Source organism: Felis catus, chromosome F1 (genome assembly GCF_018350175.1).
Source record: "Felis catus isolate Fca126 chromosome F1, F.catus_Fca126_mat1.0, whole genome shotgun sequence".
In the NCBI taxonomy this organism is placed as follows: domain Eukaryota; kingdom Metazoa; phylum Chordata; class Mammalia; order Carnivora; family Felidae; genus Felis; species Felis catus.
The window spans coordinates 20,250,878-20,275,168 of record NC_058384.1 but is presented as its reverse complement, the minus strand read 5'-3'; the positions used below and the strand labels follow the sequence as shown (position 1 = coordinate 20,275,168).

The 24,291-nt window shown below is 43.4% G+C and overlaps 1 non-coding gene across 1 annotated transcript; it reads left to right on the top strand.

The window, feature by feature from the left end:
• Positions 1-1,433: 1,433 nt before the first annotated feature.
• LOC111558476 lies at positions 1,434-1,540 on the top strand. Its single transcript, XR_002739377.2, has one exon. It is a non-coding gene; the product is annotated as a U6 spliceosomal RNA (small nuclear RNA).
• Positions 1,541-24,291: the final 22,751 nt, after the last annotated feature.

Here is a 24,291-nt window from a genome sequence, read left to right as displayed (position 1 = left end):
GATTGAACAGCATAAATACTTGCTAATTATGCTGTGCAGTGTGGTGGGATTATATATTTATTTAATGTAAGTAAACTAGCAATTGTAATGACCGAAACTTAGTTATTTTGATTTGAAAAACTGTCCATGTTACTTACCTATCTGGCATGAGTAGGAAAAAACTAAAACACTAAAAAAAAAAAAAAAAAAAAAAAAAAAAAAAAAAAAAAAAAAAAAAAAAAAAAAAAAAAATCAACAACAACAAGAAAAAACAAACGAAGAATTATGCAAGAAAACATCCCATCCATTCATTCATTTACACAATCTGCTTCTTTCTCGTCCGTATAGAGGCTTGTTGGTAGACATGTTTTATTCAATGCTTTTTTAGTGATCAAAATAATAACCGTATATGAACTCCCTGACCTAGTTTCTTCAATAATCCTGCATGGTAATAATTTAAATGTAAAGAGATAGTAGACCCAGCCAAAGACAGAACAAAACCCAAAAGAAAGGGCTGACTTGCCCCCACCTTGCTACCACTACTCACCACCGTCTGTCCAATCCCAATTTGCCCAGGATGGCAATAAACTAGCACAGTAAACAAATGCAGAGTTTGAAACAATACAGACTTAGAGTCGGGTGCTAAGGATAGGCCGTGGGAAAAGAAGGAAGGCCTAAGCACGAAGAACAAATAAAGCGTGAGTTGAAGAAGTCCAAATGTGGCAGGCTCTGAGGCGGAGAGACCGTAAGGCAAGGGAGGGGGACAGCCAGGGAAGGGGGTCTGCCCCCGCTTGGTGAGAAAAGGGGAGGATGGCAGAGAGATGAGAAGAGAGCAAGTGTGACAAGGACAGTTTGTAGACCAGGATTTGAAGGGCCATCCAATAAAAGGGAATTTATTTTGCCTAGCTCCGGAGAATGAAACTCAGGCCAATAGATAGATGTAGCCGGAAAACAGATTGTTACACCAGTAGGCAAGAGCTTTCTGAGCGATAGAGCTCATCGCTGGTAGAACGGGCATTGTTGGAAGTGGGAAGCAGAGGCTGGCTGACGGGTGGTCAGAGTGGGCGCGCAGTGGACTAGATGCTCCCCAATGGCCCTTGGCACTCGCGGGGTATGTTTTAACCCGGCAGGGGCTTGCGCCTTTCATTAATTGCCATGCCCTCAGCGCCTAGGACAGTGCCTGACACACAGTAGGGTCGCGGTGAATCTGCAGGGTGAGAGGAGAGTGCTTTGCGGAGGAGGTGGTGCCATTTTGAGCCTTGGTCTTGATGTGAAAAGGAAAGGGCAATTTGCTTAAATCAAATCAACACACTGTGAACATCGACATTAGGAAAGGAACAGGCTATCAGGCTGTATTTTGCGAGAGCCGCAAACACATAATCCATGTTTCCCCAGCCTATACCGGCCTGGAGAGGAAAAAGAGAATAAGATAATAGTCAAAAGCAACATATCTCGTGCTCGCTTCGGCAGCACATATACTAAAATTGGAACGATACAGAGAAGATTAGCATGGCCCCTGCGCAAGGATGACATGCAAATTCGTGAAGTGTTCCATATTTTTTCTGTATCACAGAACAAATCATACATTTAATCCAAATAATAAATGGCTGTTTCTAAAGTTGCCCCGTATATATAAAGTAAAAAAAAAAAAAAGCAACATATCTTGGGGCTCCTGGGTGGCTCAGTTGGTTGGGCGTCCGACTTCGGCTCAGGTCATGATCTCGCGGTCCGTGAGTTCGAGCCCCGCGTCGGGCTCTGTGCTGACCGCTCAGAGCCTGGAGCCTGTTTCGGATTCTGTGTCTCCCTCTCTCTCTGCCCCTCCCCTGCTCATGCTCCGTCTCTCTCTGTCTCAAAAATACATAAACATTTAAAAAAGCAACATATCTCTGGTTCTCCCACTCTCCCCTGCCTACAATATTTTCAGCCCCTTCAAATTTCTCCCCAGTTGGTTCCTGGAGCCCCCAGGGAACGGCCCTCGTGCCTTCCGAACTCAGGGCTATAGGAAAGTATTTGATTTCACTACTTTTCTGTCCCCTGGCTTGCCGTTTTCTCTGCTGCTTTGTCATACCGTGGTGACGTCTCTGCATTTCTATCTGCTCCAAGGACGCCACAGCTTTCACACACCCCACCAAGGGCTAACGATGCTGTCCCGGCACTTGGCAAATATACCCTGCCCACCACCACCAGTGGAACTGCTCCCGGAGTACACATGCCGAGAGTATGAATGAAAATCCTGAGGGAGGGGACACGGAGTCAGCTGGCAGCAGCAAGAGCAGCGAGAGAAGGAGACGCCAACCACGGAGTCACTGAGCAACCGCCACAGAGAAGCTCCACAGGGTCTGTCTCCAGGCACAACTGTGCCTCGCGCCTCAGGGAAGAACATGGACTCTGAGCCAGGGAGGCTGGGAAGCACTCCTTTAGTGCTCTGGACCTCTGTTTCCCACATGTAAGGCAGGGACAAGGACAGCACTTTTTTTTTTTTTTTTAATATTTATTTTTCAGAGAGAGAGAGAGAGCATGAGCAGGGGAGGGGCAGAGAGAGATGGGGACAGAGGATCTGAAGTGGGTTCTGTGCCGACAGCAGAGATCCCCATGTGGGACTCGAACTCACAAACCTCGAGATCATGACCTGAGCCGAAGTCAGATGCTCAACGGACTGAGCCACCCTGGTGCCCCTACGATGGTGCTTCTTATAAACTATTGGGAAGACTAAATAAGTGGGGACAGGCAGCACTCAGAGCTGTCTGGCCCATGTCAGCTGTCAGCATGGGAGAGCCATTATGACCAGAACTGTCGCTGTGTTCTGAAGGTCCCCTTGGCAGCACTGTCCCTGTTTTCCTCATGCTGCACTGTACGTAGCCTTACAATGAACTCTAACTCTTGACATAAACTGAGCAGGTTTCTGAGGATTTGAACGCACAGTCGGGATATAATAATTCAGAATTTTCACCACTGCCATGTGAAAAGCAATAGAGAACCAGGTCAACAGATAGCGGGTACCCACGGTGGTCAAAGTCCACCCGCACACAGCTAGCTTCGTCTTGGGGAAACGAGGCAAAAATTCACTAAGTGATGATGAAATACTGGAATACCCGTTCATGGCTTCAGCAGAAGAGAAGACACAAGTCCTGAATTCACAGACTGTGGGAACAAACTGCATTCTGGTCTTGGCGTTAGAGGTTATTCAGCCATTAGAAACATTTGTTTTTAACTTTATAAGAAATGTGAACACTTAAATTTTTCTTTACCCTGAGTGGATTCCACATCTTAGCTGACACTAGCCTTTTGTTACCTAAATGGTCCTCAAAGAGTGGCCTTCAATTTCAAATGTCTTGGGAAGAAATAACTGGTCACAATTATATTTTGGAAGTGTTTTGGAAGTATCTACAGTGCATCGAGGGAGAAATACGTGCAGGTCGATGGAATTTTAAACCTAGCATTCGAGAGGAAGATGAGGGCTATAGATGTATAGACTTGGAAGTCATTAGCTCTACAGATAATGACAAAAACTTGACAGTAATTAAAGCAAAGGGAAAGGGAGACTATTTAAAGTGGAAAGATGGGGTGCCTGGGTCCTAGTCGATTGGGTGTCCGACTTCGGTCCAGGTCACGATTATGGTTCATGAGTTCAAGCCTGACACTGGGCTCTGTGCTGACAGCTCAGAGCCTGCAGCCTGCTTGGGATTCTGTGTCTCCCTCTCTCTCTCCCACTCCCCAACTCATGCTCTGTCTCTCTCAAAAATAAATAAACATTAACAAAATTAAAAAAAAAGTGGAAAGAGAAAAGGACAAAAGTTACTACTCAGGGCCTTTTAAAGAAAACCCACAGTCATCAGATTCACGTGTGGAGCCTGTTGTTCCCGGGTCCTACCCTGGACGCACTCAACCTAAATGGTTGAGGCAGGGGTGACCCCAAGAATCTGAATTTAAAAAAAGCACCCCTGGTGGCTCAGTTGGTTGAGCGTCCAACTTTGGCTCAGGTCATGATCTCGCGGTTTGTGAGTTTGAGCCCCGCATCGGGCTCTGTGCCGACAGCTCAGAGCCTGGAGCCTGCTTCGGGTTCTTTCTCCTTCTCTCTCTGCCCCTCCCCACTTGTGCTCTGTCTCTCTGTCTCTCAAAAATAAATAAATGTAAAAAAAAATTTTTTTTAAATAAAAGTAAAAAAATTTTAAAAAAGCACCCCAGGGGTGCCTGGGTGGCTCAGTCAGTTAAGCGTCCGACTTCGGCTCAGGTCATGATCTCACGGTCCATGAGTTCGAGCCCCGCGTCGGGCTCTGTGCTGACAGCTCGGAGCCTGGAGCCTGCTTCGGATTCTGTGTCTCCCTCTCTCTCTGACCCTCCCCCATTCATGCTCTGTCTCTCTCTCAAAAATAAATAAACATTAAAAAAAAATTAAAAAGCACCCCAGGTGATCCTGGGGCAAATAAAAGTCTTTAAAATTGAGATATAATTGACAGATAACACTATACTAGCATCAGGTATAAAGGATAATGATCTGATATTTGTATATATTGGAAAATGATCACCATAGTAAATCTAGTTAGCATCCATCACCCCACATAGTTACAACTTTCAAATATACTATATAGTGTTATTAACTATCATCACATTACATCCCCATGACTTATTTATCTTCTACCTGGAAGCTTGTGCCTTTGGACCATCTTCACCCATTTCACCCACCCCCACCTCTGCCTTTGGCAACCACCAATTCGTTCTCTGTATCTAGGGGCTCGGTTTTTTGTTTCTGGTTTTGCTTTAGATTCCGCATACAAGTGAGATCATACTGTATTTGTCTTTGTCTGCCTGACTTACTTCACTTAGCAAATGCCCTCAAGGTCCATCCAGTGCTTTCAAGGTCCATCCCATGCAAACACAAGTTTGAGCTTCACAGAACCCAGAGTGGGGTAGATGTGCAACAGGCAAAGAAAAAGAGACCAAGAAAAGGAGGCATAACACATTGTCTCCTGGCTGGTGGCTATGAAGAGGTCTATGCCATAGTAGATTCTTTCGGGGATTTCTTGGTGGTGGCTTTTCCCTTAACTTGGGTACTATATAGGCTTTTCCCTAACTTGGTTACTGTGGAGCTACGGAATTCGAGGCGGTGGCAGATTCAGACACTTTGCAGTCAAAGAACATGGTTCATTTAACACAGCAGTGGTAAATTGTCACCTACCATGCCCTGTGCCCAGCCTGGCCTTTGTACTTCTAGTCCCGGAGCAACTTCTGTGTCCTCTGCCCACATCCGTGGCCGCATCTGTACAGGCTTGAACCCAAGTGCTGTGGGAGACTGGGGTACCACAAGCCACAGGCCTCTGATCCCCATGTTGCCTTTCCAGAGACTGGTGAAGGGGGTCACCCTGGACACCAGAGCCGACTAGAAGTTCCAGAGCACAGCATTAGGGGTGTTCCACGGGGGGTGGTGAGGAATACCTGGAGAGTGTATCTGAAGATGGCAACCTGTGTGCCACCCAAAAGGATCATTCTGGTGCCCAAAGAGCCGAGGCTGGCCCTGTGCACACCCAGAGGCAAGGAGTCGAGTCAAACCAGTTCCAATGGTGTCACTTAGAACACTTCTGGTGGTGCTTTGCAGTCAACCCTGTAAGATATTTTGATGTTTACCGTGACTATTTTATAAGGAACTATTGCTCTAATACACAGCATTTTTACTTAAGTAGCCAATCTTTCGCTCAGGATGAATCTCAAGGAGTGACAGAACCTGATGCTGCCTAGGAGTGACCAGTGGCCAACATGCAGGAACAGGTGAGATGTCTGGTCACGATGCATTGTTTCTGCAGGGAAGTCACTGTGGAGCAGCTATGAAGGTCCTGGAATCGCTATAAACGCATAGGGGTCATTTTGGAATAAAAACGTTTATAACTGGATCCCAGCATTGAACAATTGGGGCTGTTAAATCCAACCATACATCACTGAGATAGAATGTGTTTTTCCCCTTCACCTCCCTGAGGGAGCACGTGTAAATCTTAACTGAAGTATAACTGACACTTTCCCTTAGGAAGGAGGGGGAAGTCGGCCTAGGCAGCTTTAATATAACATTTATAATAGCTATTGTATATATCGTGGAGGTTAGCATCTTAGAATCGTTTTGCCCTCACAGAGAAAAGCACCAAAGGGAGATGATGAAGCATGATGGGTGGGGGGAGGGTGCGCTTATGAACGCGTTACATGCAAATGTTTATGCTTATTTTTCCTGGTTACACATGCTCATTGGAAATAGTTCCAAGATCATAGAAATATAATCCCATCCTCCATACACAGGCAGAGTTAACGGCTTAAATATTCTTGAAATTTTAGATATACGGTCACAGGGATGATGAAGAGACTACTTTCCATAAAAGGACAGGGAACATACAAAGCCCTGGGAAAACACATTCCCCGAGGGAGGGAAGAGATAAATGCTTTGCAATGGGCTGTCTTAACTATCCTCAGAGAGACAAGATGCAAACAGTCAAAGGCAACAGTGAACAGGGGCGTGACTGCTGTGGGCAGTTAGACTTCATCCTTGCATGCAAACCAGAAGCCAAGAGATTTACCAAGCTCCGACGCAGGCGCATCTGTCCCTTCTTTAAATCCGATTTTCTTACCATCTGTTCCTTTACTCCAGCCTTAGCTGTAAACAAAGTTGATGCACAGCGATGCGTTGTGTTGCCAGGCAGCTCTCTTCTTGCTCCTCTAAAACAAAGTCAGTTCTGGACTGAAAGACCGTGGGCCCCGTTATCATCCACTTTCCCTAACAATCTAAATTGTGACAGTCTTGAAAGTAATTTTAGAAATGGGATTTTCAACTGCATTTAGTGAACGTGGTGCAACACAGAGCTATCTGCTTTTAAAAATTCTGTAAGCAAACTTCTAAATGCGTGGGGATGATTTAGCTCGCAGAAAAGGATTTCCGCTCCCCTCCAGAACAGTGAGGACATTGTGGGGGACAGAACTGGTGGAGGAAAAACACACAGCGGCTCTGGTGGGGAATGTACTCCCTGCTTCCAAGGTTACCGTTTGACATGGGGGGGTGGGTGGCGTCTGGAGGAGTCAAAGATGACTTAAAGATGTGTATCTAGGATGTGAGGTTGTGGCTTTGAGAATGCACCAGAAGAGCCAACCATCTGGCAACTGTGGGGAGGGATCAGCTGACCTCTGGCCTCCAGTTCTGGATTTTATAGCTATATAATATTTATAATGCACTCTTCCTGGGAGAAGCTTGGAGCTCTACAAATCTTTGAATGGATTCAGTTAATCCTGTTACTGTCCCATGAGTAATCAGAGAAGTAGAGAAGAGCAAACAGAAAAAAAAAAAAAATACCACATTTAAAGTGGTCACTGCCATGGCGAAGAAGAAAATAACATTCACCCTGCTAAGCAACAACGGGAAAAGTCAACCTTGTGATTCTTCTTTATTGATTCTCAGAGTCTAGGCAATGGCAGAGGTGGGTGGAATCCACTCAAAGACTGTTAATTCAGATCATGCAAGTCACTGTTGATTAAAGGCCCCCCCCAATGGCAGGGGCAGGGATTTGCCTGCTTCGGGGGCCCATGGTGAGGGGACAAGCTTTTGGCCAGTGCAGCTGGGGGACTGGTGACATACTGGAATTGTTAAACAAATAAGTAAATACTCTGAGGATTTCTTGTGGTCAGAAGGGAATTACAAATATGGAAAGGCAAAGTAAATCCTAGAATAAATCCTATTGTGTTAGATTGGAGATGCAGAGGTCAATGTGAACTCACAGCTGTACGTGAGTTGTATGTCAATAGACATAGCTATTGATATAGGTATAATGTGTATAGATGTTTATGTGTGCGTGCATACATATATATGCACAGACACACACATATATACATGCATACACACATGCAACATGTAGATATATACGTGTATCTCCTAGTTCTAGCTGCTGAGAGCAAAGATATCCTGGTAGCAATCAGCACACCTAGCTTGCAGGGCTTGGTTTCTAAATATTATTCTCCATTTAAAGCAACCGGGGTTCTTAGAGAAATGGTTGACTCCAGGGATGGGTAGGAAAAATAAAAGACGAGACAGGAACATCTTATACTACAAAGTTAGGAAATGCTGGAAGAATGACGGGGACATATCAAAAGGACATAAGAGTTGCCTTAGATGAGCTTCTACTGGCCAAGTGTGGGACTATTTGAGTATCACAATAAATGATAGTTACCAATTTTAATCCTTTGATTAAAATAGGAATCCATGAGTCTACACTGATAAAAATTAAATGAATAAATGGAGGAGAAGGAAAAGGCTATCTTACAATAGAAATCTTAAGTCCTCTCCTTGCAAAATACTTAGGAATGACTCAGTGGAAAATCCTAGAAGCCTGGATGTTTACTGAAAGTAACAAGAAAACAGTAATGGGACAAATTGACGTTATTTGCCTCCTGCTATGACGCAATGAGAAGACCAAGGCGTTGCTTCTGAGGTATTCTTGCTACAAGTGCATAAATCATAAAGAAACGTCAAACCCAAACTGTACGACATTCAACAAAGTAATTACAGGCTTCAAAAAATGTCAAGGTCATGAAAGAGAAGGGAAAACTGAGGAATTGTTCCAAAATGAAGGAGATGAAGAGAAATGATACCTATAGAGGACCTGCACCACGTATAATTGGGCTGACAGAGGAAACCTGAATGGGAGTTGTATGGTAATGTTGAATCCATGTTAATTTTATCATCCTGACGGTTATATTGTATAAGAGAATGTCCTTGTTTATAGCAAATACGTAAATATATATTGAAGGAAGAGTCAGGGAGTATTAAGTCTGCAACTTTTTCTCAAACGGCTCAGAAAAAACTTTAACATGTGTGTCTATAAAGAAAAAGGCAGGGGCGCCTGGGTGGCTCAGTTGGTTAAACGTCCAACTTCGGCTCAGGTTATGATCTCACAGTTTGTGGGTTCAAGCCCCATGTCAGGCTCTGTGCTGACAGCCTGGAGCTTGCTTTAGATTCTGTGTGTGTGTGTGTGTGTGTCTCTCTCTCTGCCCCTCCCCCACTTGGGTGAGTACACTCTCTCTCTCTGTCTCAAAAAACATAAATAGACATTTAAAAAAAAAGAATAAGGCAGATGTGATAAAGTGGTAACAATCGGTAAACTGAGCGAAAGGTATAGGGTATACTTTTGCTTTTTACAACATTTCTATTCATTTCAGATTTCAAAATAAGAAATATAAGCAGCAGAAAAAAAAATGCTACTATGGGTCTCCATGTACACAGAGCACAGTGAACCAAATAGAGCCATGTAGATCCAAATGGAGTAACAGTGATGCTTAAGGCACCACCCTCGCCTACTGAGACCCAATTCCTGCCCTCACTGAGGAGTGTTAGGGGTGCAGTGAAATGTGGCGGGGAAGGGCGAAGAGGATGGAAGTGTAAGAGAAATGGCAAACAGTCAAAACGGCTACAGAAATTCAAAGGAGGCTTCACAGAGGAAGTGGTACATGACGAGACCCTAGGTGGGATGGGGGCAGGAGATCGGTGGTCCTGCTTAGCGTGTAACCGCAGGATTTAGGCATTTCCGAGAATTCTGACTCTGTTTTCTCTTTGATCACCTGGCAGGCTGGTCTGTTTCTTACCTGTGCACGCTTGTTCCCTAGGCTGCTCCGGCCTAGAATGGGGGCGGTTCATGAGCTCAGAGGATCCACTGCAACCATTTTTCAAGACTAAGCTCATATCCCCTCTTTCGACTTTCTCCGACTGGCTTGCTTCCCTCCAGATAGAAAAGTCCTTTTCTCTTTTGTGCTTCTCCTGTTCTTAGGACGTGTATTGCTGCACATGGGGCTCTTTAGGGCACTGGTGAGTCTGTCCATCCCTCCCACCCTGAGTCTCCTTGATGCTTTGCATCTTTGTATCTCCAGTGTCTCGCCAGAGCGGGGGTCAATAATTAAAATAATCAAGTTAATTTGAGACTTTCCCAAATGGCGTTTCTTCTGCTCCTTTCCATTTTTGCTCCTAGGCCAACTAAAGACTTTCTCTATTCAGTGAAAACATTTCATGGACTTTTCAAATTCAAGTACTATGAATCCATATTTGAGGGAAACTATTTTCTTTTCAACCCTGAGACCATCAGTGAAGGTGGAGGGAGAGATGGACCAGAATGTTGGTAATAGCTACAAGATCTGTCCCACGGGCGACTTAAGTTCTTGATAAATGACTCAGTGACCAACCCCCCCTAGAAATATGTGAACTACTCCTTGGGGTTATGTTAGGCGAGGCACCATAATGACCACAGCCGATTGTAGAAACCAACCAAAATTATGTTAACCACTGATGCTTGGGAGCCTCTTACATCAAAGCAGAGTGTTTATATAAGCTGCTATCTGCTAAAGGCCAACAGACCTATCCACAGTATGATTATAATAATAATTAGTATTCGCCAACATTCCTGCAAGCACGCTTCATCCAGACATCATACAAATGTCACCAACTCTGTGTACACAGGCGTCACCCGACCCATCTATGGAATGAGGCAGCCCCGGGGAGCAGAAGGCAGCTGCTACCTCTGAGGCAGTCACGCTGGAGCCCCTGATTCCAGTTATGTGAATGAGGCTCCAGTTACAAAGCCGCACACCTCCTCCCCTTCTCCATGGTGACTGCAGTTTGAGGTTCGAAAGAACATCTTTTGTTGAGATGATTTATGACCACCTCCTACTATCTACCACGTATGAGATTGCTTGCTGTTCTCAGGGGCGGCCAGTCATCGATCTGCTGCAGAATGCTGAGTGATTTCTGGCTGGAGAAAGTTTCTCCTTGCCACAGTTAACACGTAAGCACGAAAGCTCTCCCTTGTCTGCTGCCCTCTCGGGTTTTAAACATTCCAGTGCTGTTTCGCCCTCGCGGGAGCAGCCGCCTCACCTCACAGGCAAGCTGGCAGCTGCTGGAAGAGTCTGCAGCACCAGATTATTTTAAGGCATCCGTAAAGTGGGTGAAAATGAATTCTAGTGAAAAATTCTTCAAAAAAAAACAAAATAAAACAAGCCAACAATAAAACTTGCAGAAATAAACCAGAATAACATCCAAGCCCTGCAGAACAGCTGGCCCTTCAAACACCTAGAAAGAACCCTTGTGGTGCCCGGAAGTGTTTGCAAGATCCTATCCTGAAAGCCATGTCATGGGCCGTGCTTAGCAGAGAATAACATGTGTCTCCCATTTTCACCTGCTACACAGCAGTGACGTCGGACCAATAGCAGAGCGGCAGGAGGATTGGTGTAATCACAGTGTCTGGTTTCAGTGATCTCACACTGAAAGGGTAAAACAAAAAAGCTCATTGGCATGTGTTACATAATTTTTAAGTGTGTACTTAGTAGTAAATATCAGCTTGATTTCACAGCTCGTTGTTATGGCCTTAGAGCAAATAAAACAAATTTTTATTCCTACACAGACTGGAACATCGCACATTTCTCTGTCTTCTAATACATACACCAGCGCTGCTTAATATGGCTGGGCCAAAGGAAGTGGAGAAGCTTATGACTATTACCACTATATCTGCAGGGTGGTTTCCAATCAGCCCAGGCTCCCCAGGCCCACAGGAGGAGGGCAGTGCTATTACCTCCCATTTACAGATGGGGAAATGAAGGCCCAGAGAAGTGGCATGGCAACCAGTCCGAGAGTGTGGATCTCACGGTCCTAAATTTAGCCCATTGAGTCATGACCTTGCTCCTGGTTGGGGATTATGGTCTTAAAAACAATTGTTCATGTAGCAATTCATTATTATAAATAATCGAATAATTCATGATGAAGGAACTAGAAAACCAAGGCTAGCAACAAGTGTGTGACAGCTTGAAATTTCACCAGCTGTATCCATTGGCCCCAGGCCAGGATACCATCTGACCTTCAAGCTGGCCAAGCACGTGGGTATTTGTCAGTACTCAGAACCAAAAACAAAAATCGCTGTGATATTTTAGAGTTACAGAATTCTGTAAGGGAGGTTAAAAAGGGTGAAGAAAATAAACATGTGGCATGTTTTGAAATGGACTTTTTATTTCTTCTTGGATATGGCTCTTATGGCTTTTAATCAAGTATTTATTGAGCATTTACTTAGGAGTTTAGCCCTGCATACAGATTCTGAAGAATAAGACAAGGTTAAGACATAATTTTTTTAGTTTATGTATTTATTTTGAGGGAGTGAGAATGAGTGGGGCAAGGGCAGGGAGAGAGAGGGGGACAGAGGATCTGTGGTGACAGCAGAGAGACGAGTGTGGGGCTCAGACTTATGAACCATGAGATCATGACCTGAGTTAAGTTGGACGCTTAACCGACTGAGCCACTCAGGCACCCCAAGGTTAAGATATAATTTTATTTATATATACATATTCATATTATATATTATATATAATTAATGATTAATTACATTAGTTAATTATAATTAATAATTTTAAGCTCAATGGTTTTCTGTCTAGTTCTGGACACTATGAATACATAAACTGCTATTCAAGCAGTATCAGCAAACTTTATTTATTTATGTATTTTTAGAATTTTTTATTTTATTTTTGAGAGAGAGAGAGACAGAGACAGAGACAGAGCATGAGCAGGGGAGAGGCAGAGAGAGAGGGAGACACAGAATCCAAAGCAGACTCCAGGCTCTGAGCTGTCAGCACAGAGCCCAACGCGGGGCTAGAACCCACGAACCTTGAGATCATGACCTGAGTCAAAGTCAGAGACTTAACCGACTGAGCCACCCAGGTGCCCCAGCATTAGCAAAATTTAACGCACAGGTCAAATCCAGCCAGCCACCTGTTTAGTGCAGAGCATAAGCTAGGAATAGTTTTCACATTTTGAAACGTTTGGAAAAAAAATCAGAACACAAACAATATTTTTTTGTGAGATGGGAACATTATATGAGATTAAAATTTCAACATCTGCAGGTCAGATTTTGTTAAAACACAGCCATGCTCATTCACTCACATCTTGTCTCCGGCTGCTTTCACGCTATAGTGGGCAGCCCAGTTGAGTAGTTGTGACAGAAACCATATGGGCCACAAAGCCCCAAATATTTAGTATCTGGTCCTTTTCAGGAAAAGTTTGCTGACCCTGAGGTAGAGAATGATCCAATGGTGCTAAGTGGCGTGGTTTGGAACCAGTTGAAGAACCATAGGAAAAGTGACTTTGAGTGGGAATAGAGCTTCAAGGTGGAAGTGCCTGCATGTGGAGATCAAAGAATATGGTTATTGAGTATCGTGGTTGGAGGGAAAGGCCAGCTAGATGTGGCTGTCAGCTTAACTTCCCCTCTGACAGCCGTGTGCTCTTGGTGTGTTCTTTAACTTCTGCACCTCAGTTTCCTCAGCTGGTAAATGAAAGTAATAATACCCACCTCTTAGGACTGTCATAAAGCCCATGGTAAGATCTCAGGCACACAACACCTTACCTGGTACAGAGCTGTTGTCTCATCAATATTAGTTTTTTTTTTTTCAATTTAATGTTTATTTTGAGAGAGAGACGGAGCACGAGTGGGGCTCAGAGAGAGAGGGAGACACAGAATCCGAAGCAGGCTCCAGGCTCTGAGCTGTCAGCACAGAGCCCGACGTGGGGCTCGAATCCATGAACTGTGAGATCATGACCTGAGCCAAAGTCAGACGCTTAGCTGACTGAGCCACCCGGGTGCCCCAATATTAGGTATTAATAGTAATGATTGTCATTAGTCCTCACACTTGGGCATCTGTTAATAAAAACAAGTCAACATTTCATCCAAAAATTACGTCTTTCAGAGATTATTAGTGAATAAGCTTTCAAAATTTTTCTTAATAGATGAACTTGAGCAATTGAGTCCTATGAAATTGCTGAAATAGTGTTATAAAGAATTATAGCATGGGGAACTATTTCCAGTGTGTTCCTTGAAAGTAAGTTGCATGAGGTCAGAAACCCTATTTTGCAACATATCCAGAGCTGAAACCCTGTATTGACTTCTATACTTGATAAATGCACACCTGCCCCCACATGCACGCTTTTGCATGCAGTCTTCAGGCTTAATGGATCCCTTGAAGCCCCTCCTTGATTTCCAGGTTAAGAACTCCTGCTTTAGTTGCTCACTCATACTTACAAGCCCACAAGAGATCGATACGTGAGCCAGAATGGTAAATTATTAATTTACGGGGAAGAAATAATGTCAAGTGGACTAAAGTTCTTGCACTGGCCAATCAGCTCATATCGTACTATACAGAAGCTACATGAACAGCCAAAGCACAATTAAAAATGAGTTTGGAATCATAGCAAAGGGAATTCGAGAATGTTCGTAATGGCTCCTGTCGCCAAGCTACAACAGTCTGATGCATCCATTTTCTCTGGAGAGATATCCCCGCCAAGGATTCTGGAACAACTGAGTCCAGGCCAGTCTTTTGTGGACAGTTCTTGATGTTTGTACTCCCTGCTTGCAGACACAATAAAGGGTAAATCCCCCAGTTAGACCCCCCTTTAGACATGCTAATTTCCTCACACTATGCCTGGTTCATACATATATATGTTTTGTCTCTATATACATATTTATGATGATATATATGTGACTAGATAGATAGATAGATAGATAGATAGATAGATAGATATGATTCCGGTTTAGGGTGGGTTTGTCGGGTTGATTTTGCATAATTTCCTTTTCAGGAGGGACATTTGTCTTCAAATTTAGGAATTGCCTTACTGTCCCTGACTTCTTCCCTACCTATGGTCCATGCTGACTACAGAAAAAAGAATTCATCGCTCCTTTCCTCCATCCCTCCCTCTCTTTCTTCCTTCTTCCTCTCTCTTTCTTTCTAATAACTCTTATTTTGAAATAGTTTTAGACTTACAAGAAGTTTCAAAAGTTGTCCTTTTGTTGTCTCCATGTACCTTTCCCCCAGCTTAACCACAGTCAAAGCCAGGGAATTACACTGGTATGGTATTATTAACTCAGGTACAGACTCAGATTTCACTAGGTTTTACATCCACTCTGTGTGTGTGTATGTGTGTAGGGGTGTGTGTGTGTGTGTGTGTGTGTGTGTGTGTGTGTGTGTGTGGTTCTATGATATTTTAGCACATGTGTAGATTGAGAAACCAATACCACAATCAGAATACCACAAAGAAACTCCCTTATGTTACTTCTTAACAGCCTCTGATTTCCTTTTATAAATACTTTGTTTTCAGGGGTAGAAGTCTTGGTCCAGCAGACTTCTGCTATTTCAGGCACCTGAAGTTCTTATGCAAATGACCTCAAGGGACAACAGCTGTGACCTTACCAACCCTTTTGCTTGGGGCAGGGGCGTGGGGGGGGGGCGGTAAATGCATTCAATATTACCAAGGTCTCAATTTTTAGGCTCTAGCTGTCGAGTTTCATTTCTGAATCTCTGAGTATTTTCTGTCATTGAGCAATTTTTTTTTTTGAATGTATATTCCTGCCGTTGTGTAGAAACAGTCTAGTAGACTTTTTGAAAAAGTTAGGATTTCTGACCAAAATTTCTTTGACTATGGTTGCATGATAAAAAATTTATCAAAATAAAATCCATGAGATGTATTGATGGATACCTTTGCACACCTCTAAACTTGGTTTGCCTCTCTTTAGCAAAGTCAATGGCTCAGTCAGTTAAGTGTCTGACTTTGGCTTAGGTCATGAACTCATGGTTTGTAGGTTCAAGCCACACATTGGGTTCCACGCTGACAACTTGGAGCCCACTTGGGATTCTTTCTCTCCATCTTTCCACCCCTCCCCTGCTCAAGCTCATGCTATAAATAAATAAATAAATGAATGAATGAATGAATGAAACAAACTTGTTTCCTTTGAGCTCTTAAGGTTTCCTATGTGTAAGGACTTCATATTGGCTTTTTACTTCAGTGAGTTCCATGTGGACAAATACAGGGCTAACGTGATCTTTTAGAAAATACCACCTGAGGTTACGTGTTTCTGAAATCTACTTTTAGGGAGTTCAGTTTCCTGATGAATCTTCCAAGTAACTATGCTATTGTTTGCCTCAGAATTTGCATAAGTACTTTTGCGTGGCCTTCCCCCGAGATAGTCGAAAACTAAATGGTTACTGGAGTCAGCCTGATGAACTAAGTGTTTCAATAAATAAATAATGACACATGCATGGGCATATTGAGTGTAACCATCATAAATGTCTCTTTAAGGTCACTATGGAGAACAAAGGATCATTCAACCCAGGACAGCATAGGTGAAACATTGTCAAGGACCTAATTAATTCTTAGGATAAAAAACTGCGAGTTGATCAAAGAGTAGAGGATGCGTGTACCATGACTTGAGGAAGCGCAAGGAACTCATAGTTGCCGGTGGGAATGCAAAATGGTAAAAGCCACTTTGGAAAACTGTTTGACAGCTTGCAGTTAAACAAAAAACTACCTGGAAATTCCAGTCCTAGGTATGTACCTAAGAGAAATGAAAACATCTGTCCACACATGGACTTGCACGCACATTTCCACAACAGCACTGTTCACAGCAGTCAAGAGCTGGAAACGACATTAATGTCCATTGAGTGGTGAAGGGATACATTACATGTGGTATATCCATACAGTGGCCTACCACTCAGAAATAACAGAGGAATAAACTACCGACAAATTACATCATGGATGACCTTCAAAAACATTATACTCAGTGAAGTAAGTGAGAAACAGGAGACTACGTCTTATATGATTCCACTTATCTGAAATATCTAGAAAGGGCAAACTTCTAGAGACAGAGGGTAAATTAGTGATTGCCTGGGGATGGGAACAGGATGAGGGCATAAGGGATCCTCTTGGGGAGATGGAAACACATTGATTTATAGTGATGGTTATAGCACTTGGTAAATGTATTAAAGATAATTGAAAGATGCACTTGAAACGGGTAAGTTTTCTGATATGTAAAATATACCTTGATAACACTATTTAAAAAAAAAAGGGAAAGCAACCTACATTTTTCTATTTTTCTGGAAGACAGAGGATTGGCTGTGGGCAAGCGCTCCAGGAAACCCTGCCCTTAATAAGAGATTTTTCAAATCTCAACTGGCTACTTGCTCCTCTCAGGCCTCAGCCATCCTTACTGTGTTTCTCCTTTAAAAGAAGTTCTTCCTGTCTAGTTTCTAGTTTGGGACTAGAAAACTAGTTCTGGTTGGTATTTGAGTGGGTATTTGCTAGCACTTTTGTTGCCTCTTGTACCCTGGGTTTCCCTGAACAGGAAGGGCCATTTCTGCCGACTGATGGAAGATCTTAGTGGGAGCAACAGAAGCTGATTTGTCAGTCCAGGTAGGGTAAATACAGCCTGAGGAAATGGGGCAGGGTGGGGTAAAGACCCAAAGAGAGAGTGCGCTGGAGACACAGGGGAGAGGTGAGGTGAGTTCAGCCTACTTGGTTCCCCTGGGGAGAAGCCCGGGGCAAGGGCAGAGGTGCACCCAAGCCTGGAGAGAACCCATTCCCTTGAGAAAGCTTGCACCGAGATGGCGAGCTGCCCATCTTAGCCAGGGACTTCTGCTGCTCTGAATGGTCCTATCTCACCCAGGACATGCTCAAGACAGCTGGGCCAGAGGGAGCTGGGTTGACAAGGAAGGTAGGGGGGATGGCGGTTGGGAGCAAGCATTGTATTGTAGACCAGGAGAGGAACTTGGGAAGAGGAGACAGTTGTCATGCCCATCCAGTGTTCAGCCATAGCTAGGAAGTTATATAGGCTGAATACAGTTAGAGAGCTTGCATTCATACCTGCCATTTATTAACTCTGGGCTCTTCAGCAACTTAGTCTCTACCAGTTATCTATCACTGTGTGTATCTTATGCTATACCATACTGTATTATACTACAGGTATACCTTGTTCACTTTATTGTATTTCACAGATACCGCATTTTTTACAAGTTGAAGGTTTGTATTGAGCAAGTCTATTGGCTCCATTTTTCCCAGCAGCGCTTGCTCACTTTGTGTCTCTGTGTCACCTTTTGGTAATTCTTAGAATATTCCAAACTTTTTCATTATGATTATATTTGTTATGGTGATCGGTGATTATGACTTGCTGAAAGCTCAGATGATGGTTAGCATTTTTGAGCAATATTTTTTAACTAAGGCATGTACATTTTAATTTTTTTAATTTATTTTTTTATCTTTTTAATGTTTATATGAATGAGAGAGAGAGATTGAGAGAGAGAGAGAAAGAGAGACTGCACGAACAGGGGAGGGGCAGAGAGAGAGGGAGACACAGAATCTGAAGCAGGCTCCAGGCTCTGAGCTGTCAGCACAGAGCCCAGCAGGGGCTCGAACTCAGGAAGGTGAGATCACGACTTGAGCTGAAGTTGGACACTTAACTGACTGAGCCAGCCAGGCACCCCAAGACATGTACGTTCTTAAAGACATAATGCTATTGCACACTTAATAGACTACAATACAGTGTAAATATAACTTTCACATGTACTGAGAATTCACTTGGCTTGCTTTATTACAATATTTGCTTTATTGCATTGGTCTGGAATTGAACTGCAATATATCCAAGGTATGCTTGTGTTATGTTATTATATAATTATAATTTGCCTTGAGTGGCTGCAGGGTCAGCTGGGGACCATGCTCAGCGGAGATTAGCCACCTTACCCTGTGGTTCTTTTTATTCATTGGTTAGTTCTGGGATATTTTTTTAAATGTTTATTTTTATTTTTGAGAGAGAGAGAGAGAAAGAGAGAGAGGGAGAGAGAGGGAGGGAGAAGGGCGACGCAGAATCCAAAGCAGGCACCAGGCTCTGAGCTGTCAGCACAGAGCCCGACGTGGGGCTCGAACTCACAAACTGTGAGATCATGACTTGAGCCGAAGTCAGACACTTAACCAACCAAGCCACCCACACACCCCTAGTTCTGGGATTCTTAAATGGCAACTGGGTTCCAAGAAGAGAAGCTCCTATGTGCAAGAATTTATCAAGCCTCTGCTTAAGTCATGTTAGCTAATGGGCCATTGGCCAAAGCAAATCACCTGGGTGAGCAGAGAATCAACACAGGAGGGGCTACACAAGAAAGGAACACTGGGAAGTCTGATTCACATGGTGGCCAGCTGCATGAGTCTATCACACTTCCTCAGCCTATTTCTTCATCTGAAAAATGGAGTTGATAATATTATTTTATTAGGCTTCTTATCCAGAATAAACAATGGATGTAAAGCACATATCATCATGTCTAACATTTAGTAAGTCATCAGTGACTATCTGCTTTTATCATGATCACTGATTTGCTATTGCTATTATTCCTATGATATTTGCCCCTCAGCTTTATCAGAGTATAGGGAGATGTGAGAGAGAAAAACCAGGAGAGCCTGCCCTGATGGAGGAAGTCGGGAAAGACTCTCTTGAGAAAATGGTGTTTCAGCTGAGGTCTGGTAGATAACTTAAAAGTTTAGTAGGCTAAAAGAATAGGTAGGAAAGAGCATTCCAGGAGCAGAAACAGCATGTGCAAGGGCCCTGAGGTTGGGAAAAGTCTGTGGCAACTATCACAGCCATGAAGACATATGTTTATACAATGTTAGCATTGCAAACCTACAGGTATTCCCAGGGTGTTTGTAAACCAGCCCACCTTCAACATTTGCGGGGCCAAGGGCAAAAGTACCATAGACTAAATGCCTAAGTATTTAAAATGATAAACTTATCTAACAAACTATCAATAAAATATGTTTTATCCTCCTACCTAATCAGATGTACCCTGGCTCACCCTGTTGGGCTTCCCAACCCCAGCTCCATCCTGTACTCTGAGGGTCAAGTGCACAGGCAATTGGACCCCCCAGACTGCATCTCCCAGCTTCTCCCCAGCAACAAATAGGCATTTCCCAGTTACCCCCAGCACCCCTTGGGGTGTGTTCACCAGCTGTGTGGTCCACTTTCAGGATGGACCTAGGCAGGAGGACTGTAGGCTGTTCAAGGAGAGCATTCTGGGGTCTTGTGTACCCAGAATGTGGTCTGGGAAGGAGGGCACAGTCTCTGAATGGGCACATCCCCTTGGTCCATGGGTTATTTGTCCCATACAGAGGGGCCAATCAAAAGAAGGGTCTGAGGGGCGCTCCTAAAATATAAGGCCTTCACACCTAGAACAACGCTGGCTATGGGAAACCAGGGAAAATAACAGAGGCCAGAGGAGGTGCCGGGGGGGTGGAGAGGGGGTCAGGGAAAGCTTTCTGGAAGAGGAAATACCTGAGCCCGATATTTTCCAGGAGGGGAAGCATCTGCTGCCAAACTGAAGTACACGACACAATAAATCTAATGTTCTTTGAAATCAAATATGCGATGCTACAACCAAGTGGCAGATGTTTTAGCTTTGGTTAAGAAGGCATTTCTCTTTTAACCCCTTTATTTGGCAAGATTACAAGTGTTCTGATCACCTGTGATTTCAGTTGGGCAGTCTTACTCTACTGGGCTCAAATACAACTTAGCAGAGAGTAGTTAGGGGTCCATGCACTCATTTCTAAGTTGTTATGAGAAAGCTGTTCTTCATGAGGGTTTAACTATGAAAAACATTTTAATGACTCATACAATTAGATTTAATCACAGTAGTTAGTGTGAAAATACCCATTTGCTAAGAGTAGGGAGGGGGGAAATATGATTGAGTGAATGCAGATGGGAATGCAGCAATGTAAGCATCCGCACCACCATTTCCCTTGTAGCACGATGCTGACTGAGGGTCCTGAGGCCATCGGTCACCAACGCCCCCTCTCATCCCCAAGGTCAGGGTAGCTGTCCTTGATATTTAAGCGCCAGAATACCTGACAGATGAAAGGATTTGTTCTAATATTTTTAAAATTTATCAATTGCACTGCGAAAATGAGAATTGTGCATTTATCTGTAGAAGTCCAAGGGTGGGAAAAGTAAGCTATGGTGGCAAGATTAAGTGCACTAAAGGGAGCCAGAAACCTTGCATTTTTTAATAGAATGATCTCAGTCATTTGGCCCAGGGGGAAAAAGGCAATGTTAGGAATGAACTGCTATTCACCAGCCACAGCCCAGAAGAGAGACGGGGAGAGTCCATGCCTGGAGGGGCGTGGGAGTAAAGGCCTGTGACCCATCAGCCTAATCTAAGTGTCTTTGCAAGAAAAGGACAGCCTCCCAGGAAATTTTTTCCTAAGTCTCTTTGCCCACCCAAATCCTACCAAGAAAGAAATAATACAAAGCTAGATGAGGCCAAAATGTCTGGAATGAAGGAAAAGGAGAGAGGAGAGAAAAATAACTCTAGAGGAAAGCAAAACCATACACTGATATTCCACTTAGGGAGAGTTTATTATTATTATTACCATGTTACCAAGAATGAATTTTTATTGAGTGCTTACTATGTGCTGGCAGTGCTAAAGTTCACAAATCTTGGCTCCCTGAGGAATATACACACAGCCTAGGAGGAAAGTGCTGTTATTTTCTCATTTTACCCATGAAGACAGAGGCTGACGGAGGGTGACTTCAGAGTGTAGGGAACTTGACGGATTTGTTTTGGACAGTGAATTTCTGGCGGCATCGGTTCTGAGAGGGAATCCCAGGACTGTCAAAAATCAGAAATCGAACCCAGAGGGTGGAGGTGGGTCAGGCAGGGAGAGACTTTCACTGCATACTTTTTTGTGTCATTTGAGTTTTGAGCCATATGAATGTGTTATCTGTTCAATAAATAAAGATTTTTTTTTTTTTAACATCAGAAACTGAAGTTGAGGAAAGGTCAGGACTGAAAAAAGTGGCTTTGGGAGCCAGGCGGTGTTGAAGACAAGGGTGTAGACGCGCACAGGCAACCTCCAGGGATAGGAGCCCGGCAGTAAGCAGTGAACTAAGATGAGAGCGATCCCTGTTTGTCACTTCTAATCAGTCAGGAGCAAACTTAATACTCTCTTGGGTCACAGTTTAGATTCTTAACAGATGAAAGTTAAGTTTGGGTTTGTAGAAGTATCTAGGAGGCACTGGGAGATTCTTACCACCTGAGTAATCCAGGAAATATTTATCCTGAAGAGAAGGCTAAGGTAAACTTTTCTAAGCTAGTGATAGAAACTCGCAGGAAAGATGTACAACCCCATTCCTCCTAGATGCAACTGGCTCCAGCATTTTACCAAGAGGCCAAGGCAGATATGCGAACTTAATTATGTATCACTTGGTTTCTTTAATGTTTCCTGAGCTAAGTAGGATTATTAAATGTTTTATATTTAATCTGTACCTATTGCAAGCAGAGGTTGCCCAGGAGAACCATTCCTCCAAAGTTCCAGCCCTTCTGGTTCCCTGGCCAGCCCCTTGTCAGCACCAAATAAATGATGAATAAGCTGGGAGCACGGAGGTGCCCTTTTTGAGAAAGGGTTGTGTTCAGTAGGAGACACAAATGAGAAGCACAAAACATTTTGAGATGCTCAAACCTGAGCATCCCTCAGGATCTCATGGAGGGCTTGTTAATGCATGGCTTCCATCCCCAGAGTTTCAGATTCTGGTCTGGGGCCTGAGAATTTGGATTTCTAACAACTTTCCAGATGATGCTATTTTATTTCAGCACATGAGGACCATTGAGCTAATACAAACTCTTCAATCGTACAAATCGGAAACTAAGGCCGAGGGGTTTACATAACTCTCCTGGACCCCTCAGCTAATGTCGGAGCTAGGATTAGAATCTCAATCTCTCTCTCTCTTTCTCTCTCTCTGTCTCTTTCCCTCATCTTAAAATTTTTTTTAAATGTTTATTTATTTTTGACAGAGAGAAAGACAGAGCGTGAGCAGGGGAGGGGCAGAGAGAGAGGGAGACACAGAATCCGAAACAGGCTCCAGGCTTTGAGCTGTCAGCACAGAGCCTGATGTGGAGCTCGAACCCATGAACTGCGAGATCATGACCTGAGCCAAAGTTGAATGCTCAACCAACTGAGCCACCCAGGCACCCCTCCCTCATCTTAAAATATTTCAGCACATAGCTCCTAAAAGTAAGAACACTCTTTTCATAACCCCAGGGCAGTTACAATATCAGGAAACTGATATTCAAATAATACTGTAAACTAATTTAATATAAACTAATAGCAGACCTTATGCAAATTTTGTTACTTGTCCCACTAAGTGCCCTTTATCTGGGCCAGGACCCAATCCAGAGTCACACAAATTTAGCTGTGATATCTCTTCAGTTTTCTTTAATCTAGAACAATCCTTCAGTCTTTCTTTGTTTCTAAAGGAACTTAACACTTCTGAAGAGTACTGGTCAGTTATTTTGAAGAATGTCCCTAAATGTGAGTTTGTCTCATGTTTTCTTTCACGATTCAATCCAAGTACTGCATTTTTGGCCCAAATGGGGCCATTCATTGATTGATTCACATCAGTGTGGACTCACTCATGGATGCTTTGTTATTCTAGAATCCACATCTTGGCCACATGTCAGTTCACTCATTCATTGATTCACATCAGTATGGACTCATTCATGGATCTTTGTTTTTCTAGAATCCGTATCTTTTGCCACATGTCAGTTTTCTTTCCACGATATGGCTCTGCTGCTTATAATAGTGTTATTCCAGAGATGATTTTATTAGTTTATCACATCGATTCAAAAACCAAACTGAAAAATTTTTCAGACCATAAACTTCAGGATAGCCCTCCTCTTTCTTGCAGTGCAGGCTCCAAGCTAGAGCCAAGGAATATCAGCAGTCTTAAGGATGCCAGAAGTATTGCTCTGGGTCATATTTTCCAGGGTCATTATAATAATTTTTAAAGATTTTGCCTTAAAGTCAATGCCTTCATTATTCCCTACCCACCTTCAACTCCTCTTAGACCGTGTGAGGAATGGGCATAAGGACCATGTTATGGTGCTTGAGCTAAAGGAGGGTACATCCTTAAATTCAGGCAGAGCCAGTCATGGCCACATCTAGGACACTATGCAGGAAGGACCCTATGTGGGTAGAAACTGCCCTACTTGGCAAGCTCTCTTTCTCTTTGGTCACCCTCCTACTTCATTTTCCCTGGAGTACCTGAAGGAGGGACATATGGTTTGTACTGGTATTTGGTTGTATGAGTCCAAAGGAAAATGCCAACTCGCAAGTAAATATTTGCCATTTGGGATGGCTAATTACACTGTATGATTTAAAAAGAAATGAGCATTTACCCCATCCTTGATTTCACCATCATGTCCTTGTGCAAGAAAAATAAATCAGCTGTATAGCAGAAGCAAGATGTGACTTTTTAAAAAATCTAAACATTTTTTGTTTTTAGAAACAGATATGGCTGACTCAGAGTCACAAAGAGAGAAAGAAAGAAAGAAAGAAAGAAAGAAAGAAAGAAAGAAAGAAAGAAAGAAAGAAAATTTCAGTCTGGGTTCTATACACCTCTGTCCTCTAAGATATATTCCAACGGAAAATTCTCTCAGGGTTTTGGCCATTCCCAGAATTCTCTGGGA